Here is a 13,810-nt window from a genome sequence, read left to right on the forward strand (position 1 = left end):
CCCTTTTTTTGGAAACCATCGTCCCAGCTCCTCATCCTAAGGGAGGCCCCTAGCAGAGGGCTGGAAAAGCAAGATCCTGGGGGCTGATAAGAAAGAGGACAAGAGGATAGGTGACTGTCAGGTGAGATATAGCAGAGCTCTGGACCCAGGCCACTGAGTAGAGCTGTGTAGGACATAGATCAGGATATCAGGAAAACAAGGAGCAGGATCCCGGGGCATTCCTATTCTGAAGAAGTGCCCCCCAAAACAGGTCCATAAAGCCATTAAGCTGTCTATTCTCTGCTCGCTTGTTCATTTCTAGAAATTTAATGGCCTGGTTTGGAGGAAAGGTGTTTCACCCAGCCTACCTGGTGATCAGGAATCTCCCTTTGGATGCAAGTTGAGATCCTCCCCAAACCAGACCTGCACTCTCCGGGTAAGGATCCAACAGCTGCTCCAGTAGAGTACTAACTAGTTGGATTAAACAGTTATCTCCTTAATCCTATATTATAACTAATATCAAGAGGTATGTGCCTGTTTTTCCATGACAGACCCTTCTGAGCATGTTGCTGTATACTGAGCTCGGGCAGTCTTGGAAAAGTAGGCAGACTGCATTGCTGACAGGGAAAGAGGCAGGTCCTAAGGCACCTACAGATGCAGTGTAGGCTGAATTTCGGAGGACTCTATGTCTATTACCAGATATATTTTCTCCAGGTTTGATGTTACTCTCCATCTCTTCTCCACCAAAATAAAAGATACAGAATCTTCTGTGTTTTAGGAATATCATTTGCTTCACATTAACTCACTGTAGCTGCCTCATCTCGCCAGCTTTCCTCAGCTTTTAACCACTTTTCACAAGCATCAGCAGGAGACATAACTGACCCGTTAGATAATCTATTTCTGAAAATAATTATTCTCTGACTTAAAATAATACTGCCCCCCCCGCTTTTTTTTTTTTTTTAATTGTTACTACTGCATCTTACAGACAGCATAGGTAAATTTATGGCTTCACTGAAGTTACTGGCTGAACTTCCAATATCATTTTTTTCCTTTAGGTTATAGTACAGAGCTTGGATAGAGGGAATGACCACAAGTGGAGATTTGAAGAAAAACATTGAGATGAGGAAGGGTCAGGTGGCAAGAAAGGTTTGATCCTCCTTCTCTGGCATTCTCCTTTTCATCTAAACCCTTGTTCAAATACGTGTTACACAACTGCTTTGGGTTTGAAATGACTCTAAGAGGTGCTTAGCAGCATGCATTCCTCTGTAAGCTCTTCCAACACCAACGTGCTCCTTCATTTTTTGGTTTTCTCCCTAGTTTTGCTTGCTGGTTTGCCATATTTTGGATGCATGAATGGGTGAACACGGTAAAATTTTGACATCCACTTTCAGGCCCAGTTTGTTTCAACTTGTGCCTCAAATAATTTCAGGTGCCAGCACCAAAACCAGTCAGGCAAATGTAGACTTTATTTCATCATAAAACTTGTGTACCTGTATGTAATGTTTCCAAAAGAAAAACAGAGAGAGAGAAATTCTAAATTATAATTAAAAAAAAAGTATAAATATAAGTCAGAGGCAACAGGAAATGCAGAAATTAGGTGCTGGGTCACCCCTGTGCTCTGAAGTTGGGAACATATTGTAAAGCTCGGAGTTGAGAAACACAGCCCAACACAGTTAATTAAAATGAGAAAGAAAAGGCTGCAATCAAACATGTCTTACTCATCTTACTCATAGTTTAAAGGATGATAGAACATATTTACTTGGAATGATATTTACTGCTCTTTCCATAAATGGGGGGAGGAGGGAGCAGCACTGGACCTTCAACGATTGCAAAAGCCCACACAATATAAAGCCCTATTTAAGTTAACATGTTGTCAGTCTTTAATGACTAGTGGTGTAACAGCTGGTTTTGATGTAATTTCTTTTGAGACCACTAGATTACAAGCCATTTATTGCATTCTTCTCCCTAGACTGCTCCCTGGATACAGGCAGGGAGTCAAGAGGTCAGAGGTCTAAAGCCAGGAGCTAAAGGATTTGTCATCATTTAACAGGTCACTTGTTGCTATGTACTATGCGAACTGGACAGTGCAGCCTAGCAGGATGGTGTGATATATTTTATTTTTCACATCTCCACAAGGGGAATTGGGTCTGACCCCACTGCAGAAGCAACTTTCTTACCTGGGGTCATCAATTTGTGCCTGGGGGTTTGTGGGAGGAAGGCACGCACAATCACACGCAGCAGCAAAATATCCTCAATTAGTGCTATGATTATGTTTGTCCAGACCTGCACTCAATAGTTGGACATAAACCTCCAAAACGTGGAGAGTGATGGATATGACATAAGCAGGTAGGGCAGTTCCTTGCTGTGAACTGCTGTGGGTCATTATAGCTGCACCTCAAATTCCACTCTCAGTTACGTGAGTGTGTAAACAAAGAGCAGAATTAATCTTAATTCCTGCACAATTTCTGTCCTTTTCCACTGCACCTTGTTACATAGGAAGTGGTTGCATTATGGTCTTTTTCTCTGAGTATGAAAAAAACGTGGCTTAAATTGTCTGCAATTACCAGCCAAGGAGATATTGTCTGTAAGGAGCACGTGAACATGGGTAGACTGATTTACAAAGGGTCTGAGAAAACACAGCTGACTTAAAAAATATGGGAAGTGGATGACTTGTTCCCAGAGGAAAAATGGAAAAACTTCTCCTACCATTGCAGCCAAGAATTTGAAGCTCCAGCAGTGTGGTTTGTTGTGAAGCTGATTCATGCAAAGAAACTCTTTTCTTTAAGGAGAATTATATTCAGCAAATAAAGAAGCAGAAATGTTCGTAGTATTTTGTACAAACCACATCTTTTAGATATCAGAAGAACTATTTGACATCACCTCTAGTCCTAATAATTGTGACTCTTTATGTGTAAAAGCCAAAAGAGGTTCATGTTTCGCATTTATAGTATGTCCAAAGAACATATTCAGGCAAAAACAGGAGACTGGCATTCAGATACTGTCTAAAGACAGATAGCAAATCAACCAAAGTTTGCTGTTCCCTTTGTTCCTTCGTATGTCGGTATTGTGGACCTTGCAAGGCGACAAAGCATAAGGAAGGTCAGGCACTTTCTGCAAGCTCATTTTCATGTGAGGACTTTAATAAAGCAAGAAATTATTGAAACTTTCAGGAAGGGCAATTCGAGAGTTCATGCTGCCTTGAGACCATTATGTAATTGCTTTTTTGAAGCCAAAATCTCTCAGTATCAGGTCTCTTAGACTTTCTGATTTAGGTAAGCTGGCTGCCCAAATTCAGGTGGGCAATTCCGAGCTCTGGTCTGGAGCTCCTTGCCAAGGTCCTGCCCCATGTGCCAGAAGTTGCAGGGATGAGGGGGAAATGGTGCTTGCTGTGTTTTCCTACTGCTCCGGAAGAGAAGGAAGAGCTAATGGGGATAAAAACTGGACCAGCTGAGTGATGTTCAGTCACTGGATCCCAGAGCAGCATGCACCTGATGTTTCTGCTTGGTTTTAAGGATGAAAAGTGCAGGTAAGTCCTTTACGCTCCTTGGGAGAGGACGTCCATGGTACTTCATGTCCATACAGCCCAGCTCTGACAGGGGCTCCCAGGTAAGATTGGATCACAAGCAAGGGTGCATTGGGGTTCCTCTGGGATCTCAGTCTTCAAAGCACTGACCTCAGCTGCATGGGTTGAAGGACAAATTCTGGCAGCTACTTGTGACTGGTCCTCACTGCTCCCAGCCCCGGTAATATGGTTAGCATAACTAACGCCATTTGATGAGGCAAGCAGCCATTTTGTGTGACCAAGCGGGTCACGTATTCCTTCCCTCCCCCTCATGATCGGGCCCTGACGGTCCTGTGCACCAACTAGACAAACCAAACAGATTTCTTCTTCCCCTCCCTGCCAGCCTCAAGGTTCCCAAGCGCCGGGCCGATGACTTCCCCTCCTCACTGGCCTTGAAGGTCCCAGGCACCCAGCCAGCCCGGCGGTGGGGATGGCCCCAAAACAGGGGAGGGAAGCCCAACAGCACAGGGCACCGGCCACAAAATCAGTTTCATTATAAACTCTGTATTATGCTACTTCTGTGTGGTGCTACCTTGACTCTGCTTGTAGAAATCCTGTGCCATTCTAATAATAAATTCTGGGCTATGCTAATCATAATATTCTGTTAAGAAAATAAAGCTTTAGTTGTAGCTATAATTTAGTGCCACCATCATTCTGCCAAAGATCCCTAAAAGAACTCATCTGTCCCCCCCGTGTTGAGTGGTACTCGCAACCTCAGGCATCTTCTCTGTGGGTTGTGCAGAGAGACGACAAGTCTAGTGGGAATACACAAAGAGTGATGAGGGTATGTCCAAACATCTTGCCATTTTACCATGCTTGGAAATACCTGAAATCAGTAAAAAAAGGAAGAGAAAAAAAAAATCAAAACTGACAACCCAGAATATGGAATCCCTTGGATTTAAGCATTTAGAATTTGTACCATCTTTTTACTTGAACTGAAGGTAGCAACAACTAATTCTACCCTCATACACTAATGCTGCTGTTTGGAGTGCATTCAGAAGTACTCCTGGAGTTTAGAAATACCTCGTCCTATTATGTATCATGTGTGCTATGCAGCTTAGCAAGCAGGACTGGTGCGGAGAGCTGCATTAAACACTTTTATCTGGAGCGTTTGTTACCAGCAGCGCTGTAGGGAGTGCTGATGGGCTGAGAGTAATCATGTGAAGCAGCTTTTTCTTCCCCTTTACACACTCTCTCCTGCTGAATCCAGGTCAAGGAAGAGCAAGATGCCCGTCAATGTGCCAGTCACTGTCCTTCCCCAGTGATGACACCATAAATTTTCAAACCACAACAACCTTTGAAAAAAAAAAGATAATCATAAGGTGCATCTTATTTTGTTGTAGCGGTGATTTTAAGTGCTTTCCATATGAAGATACCTTTGTATTTCCATTAGAAAGCCAGCTTTTGAGAGGTTTGCAGAGCTCAGCTACAAAATATTTGCTTTGAAATGAAACTTAGTTTAAACCAACCTATCTTTTTATATATTACATACTTCATTTATACAATACTGTACTTGTTATAAATATGCTAAGGGGATGTTTGATTTATGGGATACTAAATTTTGATTTTGTTTCTCAAAAGGCTAGTTGTTACTAATTCAGGAATTTTGAGGCGTTTGTATGTCAACATTATTTTCTTTAAATATGAAATAATCTGATGGAAAAAGCTTCATTAATGTATATTTTTGTCTGTCATTTTAAAAATAGACCCATTCCCAATATTAATATCTACAAAGCCCTCTTTTCTGCCTTTGCCTCCAAAAGTTCCATCATTCATTTAAACATAAAGTGAGACCCTGCAATCAGAATTTTCTGTTATAGTTAATGTTACACTATGTATGACCTAATCTTCTATGGGATTTAAAAGCACAGTCACTAACATACAGAAAATCTTTTCTACTTTTATGCATAAAATTAAGTTAGTCTTAAAAAGGTTCTTTTGAAGTTCTTTTCTTTAAGGGCAACAGGAGCAGAAAGGGGACATATATTCAGTTATTTCCACTTTCTTTTTTTTCTTATTTTTTGCGCAGAACTACTTTCTGAGAAAGTAAAGTGCAGGTGAAGAGATGCTTTTTTTGCTGGATGAACTGAGCTTGTCCACTGTGCCTTTGTCTGCTCTGTGTCTTGGAAAAAACCCCACATCTTACTTTTATATAATGCTGTGGAAGTTGGATACACTACTTTACTGCTTCCTCCTTTGGTTTTGAAGGTATTTGCCACTGATGCTTTCAAATTCATCCTAGAAGGTTCCTGAACAGTAGTTTTCTAAACTCTGGCTCTCACTGCTGAGAAGAGACAAGACAAACTTTCCTTGAAGTTTGGGAGAATTCAGACAAAAATTCCCGAGAGCCCGAGTCTCCTTCCAGCACCTCTTTCTTAAAATAAATGAACAGGTTTTGGGGAAGGGGAAAGGGAGGGAAAGGAGGAAGGGGAAGGGGGAAGGGGGAAGGGAAAGGGGAAGGGAAGGGAAGGGAATAGACATTTACCTTTTATAGTTGTTTGGCTGTCAGAACGATGACTTCTGCACACTGAGATGAATATCTAAAAGCAACATACCATAAAATGAACATAATAGCTCCAAAATAATGAAATTCATAAGTCAATTGTCTATGAGTTAGCTCTTTCAGTTCAGATTTGAAATATACCTAAGAGAGAGTGTTTTTTTACATATACTAGGTCATACTTATCAATCAAGTTCAGTCCACAGATTTCAAAGGGATTGAAATAAACAGCAAGTTATAAGTTAAGAAAAGTCCCCACAACCTACACTAAAAAGTTGCTGTGGAGACAAGACAGGGAAACCCTCTAACAAATGTGGGTTTGTATTTGATCAGTGCTACAATCCCAGCTTTGGGAAGCTGTACTTAATACTACATCACAGTTTCCAAATACATCTAGTTTTGATATTTTGAAATATGCTATTTATTATGCTTGCTAAAAAAAAGATGGGTTTTTTTTGTAAAGTGATTCCACCAATTCTGTTGGAAACTAATCAGAAAGGCACTGGTTATAGAAAAGTAGCTTGATTAAAAAGATTAAATGGGATACTTTGTACATTTGCAGACTGATTTGAGTTTTATTACTTAAGCTAAAACATAACCATCGTGTTTTGAAATGAAATATTCAAACATACTTGCAAAACTGAGGAATTTCAAGGTTAAAGCTAGAAAGTTATGTGTTTTGCAGCAGCTAGGCACATCTGGGTGAGCCCTTATCTGATTCAGAGAGATGGCCTATTTGTGCCTTGTACTAAATTGCCCTGCTCATGTGGTTTTAAACACCTTGATTTTTGTCTGTTTGTTTGTTTGCTAGCCTATGATTTGGTGTTTGGGTTTTAAAGAAGTGCTGGTTGGCGTTTGAACCAATGGTACTGACCTTCATATGCTTTCCTCCCCCAGACAATTAGTGACAGCAGCCGGGCTGAGAAATGTAAAGCAGCCTCACTGAAGGAAGCCGGTCCTCCCATTACCTCTGTCACTTAAAGTCAATACAGGCTGCGTATCCACCTACCAGCAGCTTTAATCAATGTCCATCACGTCCGGAGAAAATAGCCTTCAGGATGGAGCAAGGAACTCACCCGCTGCCAGCACCCTTTGTCTCTCCCATATGGGCAGGACATGATTCCCTGGGATTAGCCAACAATTATGTGCTCTGAACTGATCAATTCAGTCAATTTACTGTGCAAAGTAAATTGATCCTCCAGAACAAAGGGATCTGCCAGCGGGGAGGTACCTGAGAAAGCAGCATGCCTGTGTAAACAGTGCTGTCCTTGCCCCAGTGTGGAGTGGCCCAGCACCATATGGTGCCACTATGAACTTATTAACTGATGGATTAACTCATCTCAGCATTTGGGATCCCCAGTTTCCAGCTGTGAGGATGATTGATGGGCTAACTACTGCTTCAGTCTTGGAAGTTATTTCTTCCATTTAACAGAGTCAAGAAGACAGAAAATTGCCCCCTTTGTAAATGCTAATCTCACCACTCCTTCGAACACCCAACATAGCAATTTATTCCAGGCAAAGTCTTAAAATTGGTATAGTACACATCAAATGCATACTAATTAGCAATTCCTTTTGAAGGCTCCATCACTTATAAAGGGTCTCCTTTTCCATATGTTCATCATGCCCCACTTCACCCTTTAAATACAAAACAGCACTTTCTACTAATTGTGAGAAGGTACATTGTACCCGGTATCTGTACTAAATACTACACCTTCTGAGGACTAATTTAGGGTCAGATAGAAAGCAGGCAGATAGGCATAAAGTCTTAGGGGTACTGTCCTCATTTTAGGCATATTCATTTTTATTCCCACTGGTGATGCTTCTTAAGGGAGCACCCCATGAAAAGGGCATTTCTTTAGAAACAGAAAACCTCATGTCCACACGGAATTGCACCAGCACTGGTAATGAGCCCATGGTTTTCCCACTGCTGCTGAATAGAGTCTCACTACCAGCAATTTATTTCTTGGTACCTTCCAGTGGGAAGATGCCAATAAATCTTAAAACAGGCGATATGCAGTGGATCAGAGGATTTGGTCTGTTCAGTTCGGTCTGTGTTGACTCAGACCATGGTTATTTTCCGTTTACCCTGCATGATTCCTTACTGATTGTATAATGGGTCTTCAGTTCTTAAAAGTCTAGCACTATGTTACTTGTGGTTACCATCACTTACACCAGAATTGCAGCATGAAGACATAAAAAAAACTGGGAAGAAAAAATACCCAAAGTCAGAGGCATACAAAAATCATACATATTTTTCTTGTTGAAAACATTAAAATGTGCCCCTTGTTTTTCTTTCCCTATGCCAGGCAACTGCAACCATAAGCCTAATATGTAATTTGTCTTTATGCCTATCACAGGATGAATATAAGTGGAGATGGATAAATAAATGGCCAAGTTCTAAAGCAGGTTTCACTACTATGGTATTTATTTTCACAAGATCCTTGTAGGCAACTTCGAGTTGGTTTAGTTCATTATCTTTTGCAACACATACAGCATCTAAAGTCCCATTCAAAGTGAATACATTGTTATGAAATGAGGGAAACTATGTCATGCAGATTAGAACAAATAAAAGCTCCAGATGCTTGCTGAAATTCATGTTTTAATGGTTTCTCTATCATTGCTTAAAAGATGAACATGCCTTTTTCTGTGTTGAATTAAAAGAAGATGATCATTTCAGAGCATGTGTAAGGATGTTAATTTGTTTGAGGGAAAAAGAAACTCAGGTTCTCTTAGTCACTCCTGTGCAATGAAAGCAGAGCTTGTCTGAAGCCAGGAGAAAATATTCACTCAAAGCTTTAATATTTTTCCTTAGTTTTGTTGAAACTTCATTTCAATCAAGATTTTTCTGCCAGTTCTAAGTGAAAAAAATGAAACATCCTTATCTTCTAAAAGGAATATTAAAGGAAGCACTATCTCATTTCATTTCATATTGCAGCATTTTAAATAATTACATCAAACATTAAAACTGAGGTTAAAACAGATGTTAGCACATATAAGTGCTGGCTGCCAGCAAGTTCCATGTTTGCATGTGCTACCAACAGAAATCCACTGAACAGATATACTGACCAAATTTGTAGTTGCTCCAAGAGCCTTAACTCATTTGTACTTTAGAAATTCTGCCATGAAAGACCAAGGACCAGTGCAGGAGATCCAGGGGATGACTCGGGGTAGCCTTTACCCTGAGGTGCATCAGCAGCACCATCAGAGGAGGCTTACACTGAACTCCAGTGGCGACAGTGAGTTTGTTGCTGACAGCCAACTTATTCTAACCCGGGCATCTGTCCATTACACAAGAGAATCAACATCCCTTTAATTAACACAGCCCTTACAAAATGTCACGTTAACAGTAAGATTTATCTATGTATCTATGGGTAAGATGCAATATTTGTAGCAGATGTGTGCGACCTGTGGACAGGGTGAGACCATGGCCAGACATAGAGCTGCCCCATCCCAATGGCAGTCTCCATCCAGCCTTTGGTCTCAGTGGCTGAAGCAACAACTATACCTACCCTGTAACAGCTACACATGGTGGACCTGGTCATGCAGATGTCTTCTGGGCAATGGAGGCTTTAACTGGACACCTACTTTAGAAGGAAGCTGGAAAATGATTTTTTTTGTCTTGTTGAAACCTCTTTTGCTGGCATTTTCAGAGTAAAATGTTTTAATTTCAACCAATTTCTTTTAACTGTGCTTTCACACTCGGTCTTGAAAATAACTGTGAAAGGTAATGAAATTAATTCCCATTCCTCTGAACTGAAGTGTTTATTTCTTTTTTAACTAAACCAAATAATCTGCTAAGCCTACATTCCACGTAACTTCCATTTTCAGCACTCAAGTCCTTATGAATGTGATGTGATGTCTGGAACAATTTTTCAAAGTCCTAAAATTTCAGACTGTGTTAAAAAAAATGAAACAACAACAACTGAACCAAAAAAAACCCCAAACCAAAAAAAGAAAGACTGAAAAACCAAGGAAAAAAAGTAATTCACCTGGACTAGTGACTGAAGAAAACAAGTCCTTCACTTGAGAAGCAGGTACCTAATAATAGCTTACAAATGGAGAGGAGAAATGAGAAGCTCCTTTTATGTGTGTGTGTATATATACACATGCACACATATGTACACATGTACATACATGTATGTATATGTGTACATGTTTATAAGTCTGTGTGTGTGTATATATATAAACAATGTTATGACTTAACACCTTGAATTTGGAAGGGGAGAGCATAACACAGCATTTTTTTGAGCACTGAAGACTGACGATGCTGCATTTTGTTTGACGTTCAATCATGTTTCAAAGGATTAAAGTATTTTTCACTTGCTAAAAAAAAATACATGTATCTCTTGACTGGCACTTCATATGATATGTCATGTCTGTGCCTGTTGTGTTTTGGGATGGAACAATATTTTCAACTTCAAAAATCATGATTTAAATTGGGAACTGACAGACCCCTACAGTCCTGCAAGTGGCAATGTTATTGTGAAGAAATGTAATTAAATTGTCTCTGTCAGGGAGAGATTTGGCCAATCGCTCCGTATTCATCTTATTTGCAAACAATTCTTTCATTAGCTATTAGCTTCACTGTCTTTAGGTACTTTATTTTCAGCTAGAGCATCATGCTGATCAAACTGCACCTCTTATTCCTTTTAATTAGGAACGCAGCATCCTTCTGTTCTCAACATAGACATCTCAAAAGCATTCCGAAAATATCAGATCCTCTGTCAACTGAGTTGAACAACATGATAATAATTATATTTTTCTTTCTAACACAAGATCAAAGCTCCAGAAGAGGTAACATACATCTTGAATATTCAGACTCAAGTGTGGAGGTCAACTGAACCCAGAGATGTTTTGTTGCTGATTTTATAGCATAAAAACTGCTTTCAAAAGAAGTGTTCAGTTACATGGCAGTACTTAACTGCTGCCCTAATTTCATGTATATTGAGTGCTTTGTTAAGGTGTGTGGGTTTTTTCCCCTCATGCACTGCCATTCGTTTTAATACAGAAAATGAGCACAGAGCCAAGGCTTAGATCTGCAGAGACATCAGGAACACAGAAGAATTGTAAACCCAGCCCTCTTAAGCCCTGCTTTGAAAATTTACAGGGAGGAATTCATATTTGCTTTCTTACTCCTCCCTGAATTTTAATGGTCCTACATATGTCTAGGAGAGGCTCTAACCTCAGGTTATTAGCCATCACTGTGTGATTTCCCCCTTTCCTTCTCCTCTCCCTCTCTCCATAAATGCATATTTTTTTTCCTATTGTAGTGCAAAAATCCCAGACCCACAGCAGCTACCCCCCATGCGTGGGAAGGCTCTCAGAGTGGATGCAAGCTCCCAAATGCCATGTGGGTCTGTCCCGGGAGGACGTGCAATGCCCTGATGCTCACTATGAGAAAAGCTTCTGCTCCCGACATAATATTGTCAATGCGCTGATCATTGTTCCTCCTGAGCTGCAGGAGCTGTGATTGTTGAATTGCTGTCTCCTGGAAGGGCTGTAAACAAATGTAAAGCTGGATACTTTTTCTTACCAAAGAATTCCTCATCTCTTTCCAATACAGCAACTGCCACAGGTGGCAAAAGAATCACATGGACCCTCCCTCTGAGGATTTTATAAGTACGGGAGACAATCCTTGAGTGGCCGTTGGAAGTGAGAGGTAGTTTAAATCACCAAAGCAGCAAGCAGAAGAAAATGTAATTGTGACAGAAGAACTGGCCATGTTTCCTATGGTAAAATTCCCGGTTGACGGAATGTGAAACTTTTCACTTGAATTAGTGCAAGAGCATTTTGAGGGCAACGGTCCAAAAAAGGCAAGCATCTTTAATTGGGGTAGCAGGAGGGAGAAGGGAGTGCTTCTCACCATGCTAATTGAAAAAGCAGACTCACTGATTTTATACACTGTGTTGGTCAAGAGCTTTCTTTTATGCTTTAGTTTATTTAAACATGGCACATCTGTGGCTCCAGTGCATAGCACACAGATGGCATCCCATTGTGTTAAAGTGTTTGACAACAGCATTGCTTACTTGTCAGTCTGGATAACCTCAGATAACGTGAAGAAACTGCTTACGTTATGCTTAATGACAGTTTCATTCATTACACTTCTTTATTCTTTCCCTTTATCTGCTTTTGTTATAGTCCTAAAACTCCTCTCATTTATGGAAATGCCCTGGGCATGGAAAAGCTGTCTCAGACAAACAGCACATCACCTTTCCTTCCCTGGTGTGCAGCTCCCTGTGAAAGCTCCTGTGACACACCAGGGGTGGCTGCCTGGAAAATGGGAGAAAGAAGCAGGTGGGCGGGAGGGAATGACAGACGCCTGTGTACATATTAAGTACATTAAAGTGGGTCTCTGGTGAATATGGCCACTACACAGGGGTGAAAGGGCAGAGAATGAATGACAATCACCTCAGCAGTGACAGAGAAGCAACAAGTCACCTTCCCACACTGGCCTTGATCTTGCCTGCAAGGGTCATTGCATCACGCATGGTGCCATGCATGAAGCAGCCTTGCCCCAGCCCCTGCAGTAGCTGTGTGTGAGTGTAATTAGGTTAAACACTGGACATCATTATCGACAGGGCATTGGGTAAGAGTCAAGCCACTGTACCTGTTTTCTTACTTACAAGAGGAAAGTGACCAGATTAGGTGGGAAAGGAGGCTGGGCTCTGGAAATGGTGCCTTGAGTCCTACCAGCGGATGGAGGAGCTTGCACGTCTTCCAGCTGAACTTCAGTTAAATTATGGGGTGATACACACAGCCTAGACCATTTCATATGACCGGGTTGCAGGAGCAGGCTGCAAGTCACTCTTACCACCACTGGACAATTTTACACTTGGAGATTAACAACCCCTGGAAGTTTTGGCCATGTTTTTTCCACATGCTTGCTCATTAACTAGCTCAATGAGCAGGTCTGTAATGAGGCATTGCCAGGTCTGTCATGGCCTCAGACAAATGGGAATGGAAAAGCACCTCAAACAAAGGGCACATGACCTTTCTGTCTCAGGGCGCGCAGCTGTCTATGAGATCGCCATGATATACTGGGGGTTGATGTCCAAGAAATGGGAGAATGACATTTTCATGTCAGTTTCTTTCTTGCATTTTCCCCTTTTTCCCTGGAGCTTGATTCAGCTGCTGCCACCACCAAGGTTTAGTACAGTGCCATGGTTTTTCAGCTCATCTTCCTGGGCAGCAGCAGGCACAACAGCAACCTGAACATGCAAACTCCTGTCTCCTGCTACTCTCACTTTGACAGCCAAGTAGCAGAGAGCAGTTACCTGCAAGTGGGAAATGAAAGGGTGTTGCCATATTTACCCATCCTCTGAGCTGGCAATACATGGAAACATGACCTGACTTAAGTTTCTGTTCCAGCTTTGAGTTCCCATCATCAGAGCATTGTTTCAAGACTGATGTACAAACAATTTAGGTTAGAAGAGTGTTCAGGATGGTCTGGTATGTAACTTCTGGATAAGTTTGGCATAGAAAGAGATTGGCAGCTTAATCTGGTTTTGTGCTTGCTTTCATTTTGACCTCAGCCTAAAACACCTTACAGACCATTTCACCTCGCAAAATAGCTGGACGTTCCCAGCCTCCTGTGACCCATCCCCTCTCTCTTCACTATGCCAATAAATGCCCATTCTCTGATCAGGTATTTCACTCCTAGCCTATGCCACCAGAAGTAGTGGTATTAGTAATAACTGGGGACCTTGAGGTAAAAGATTCATGCAAGAAAATTGTAATGAGATATAACAACAGAATTTTGAACATAAATT

The 13,810-nt window shown here is 41.2% G+C and overlaps 1 long non-coding RNA gene across 1 annotated transcript in view; it reads right to left on the bottom strand.

Annotated features, from left to right (window-relative positions):
- Window positions 1-3,121: 3,121 nt before the first annotated feature.
- LOC128137117 (uncharacterized) overlaps window positions 3,122-13,810 on the bottom strand; it is a 106,059-nt gene continuing 95,370 nt past the window's right edge. Inside the window, exons 2-3 of the long non-coding RNA XR_008233560.1 lie at window positions 4,660-4,836; window positions 3,122-3,657 (exon numbers count right to left, since the gene is read on the bottom strand). This is a non-coding gene — a long non-coding RNA (uncharacterized LOC128137117). The remainder of the gene's footprint in view (window positions 3,658-4,659; window positions 4,837-13,810) is intronic.

The sequence above is a fragment of the Harpia harpyja genome, chromosome Z, assembly GCF_026419915.1.
Source record: "Harpia harpyja isolate bHarHar1 chromosome Z, bHarHar1 primary haplotype, whole genome shotgun sequence".
Lineage (NCBI taxonomy): Eukaryota > Metazoa > Chordata > Aves > Accipitriformes > Accipitridae > Harpia > Harpia harpyja.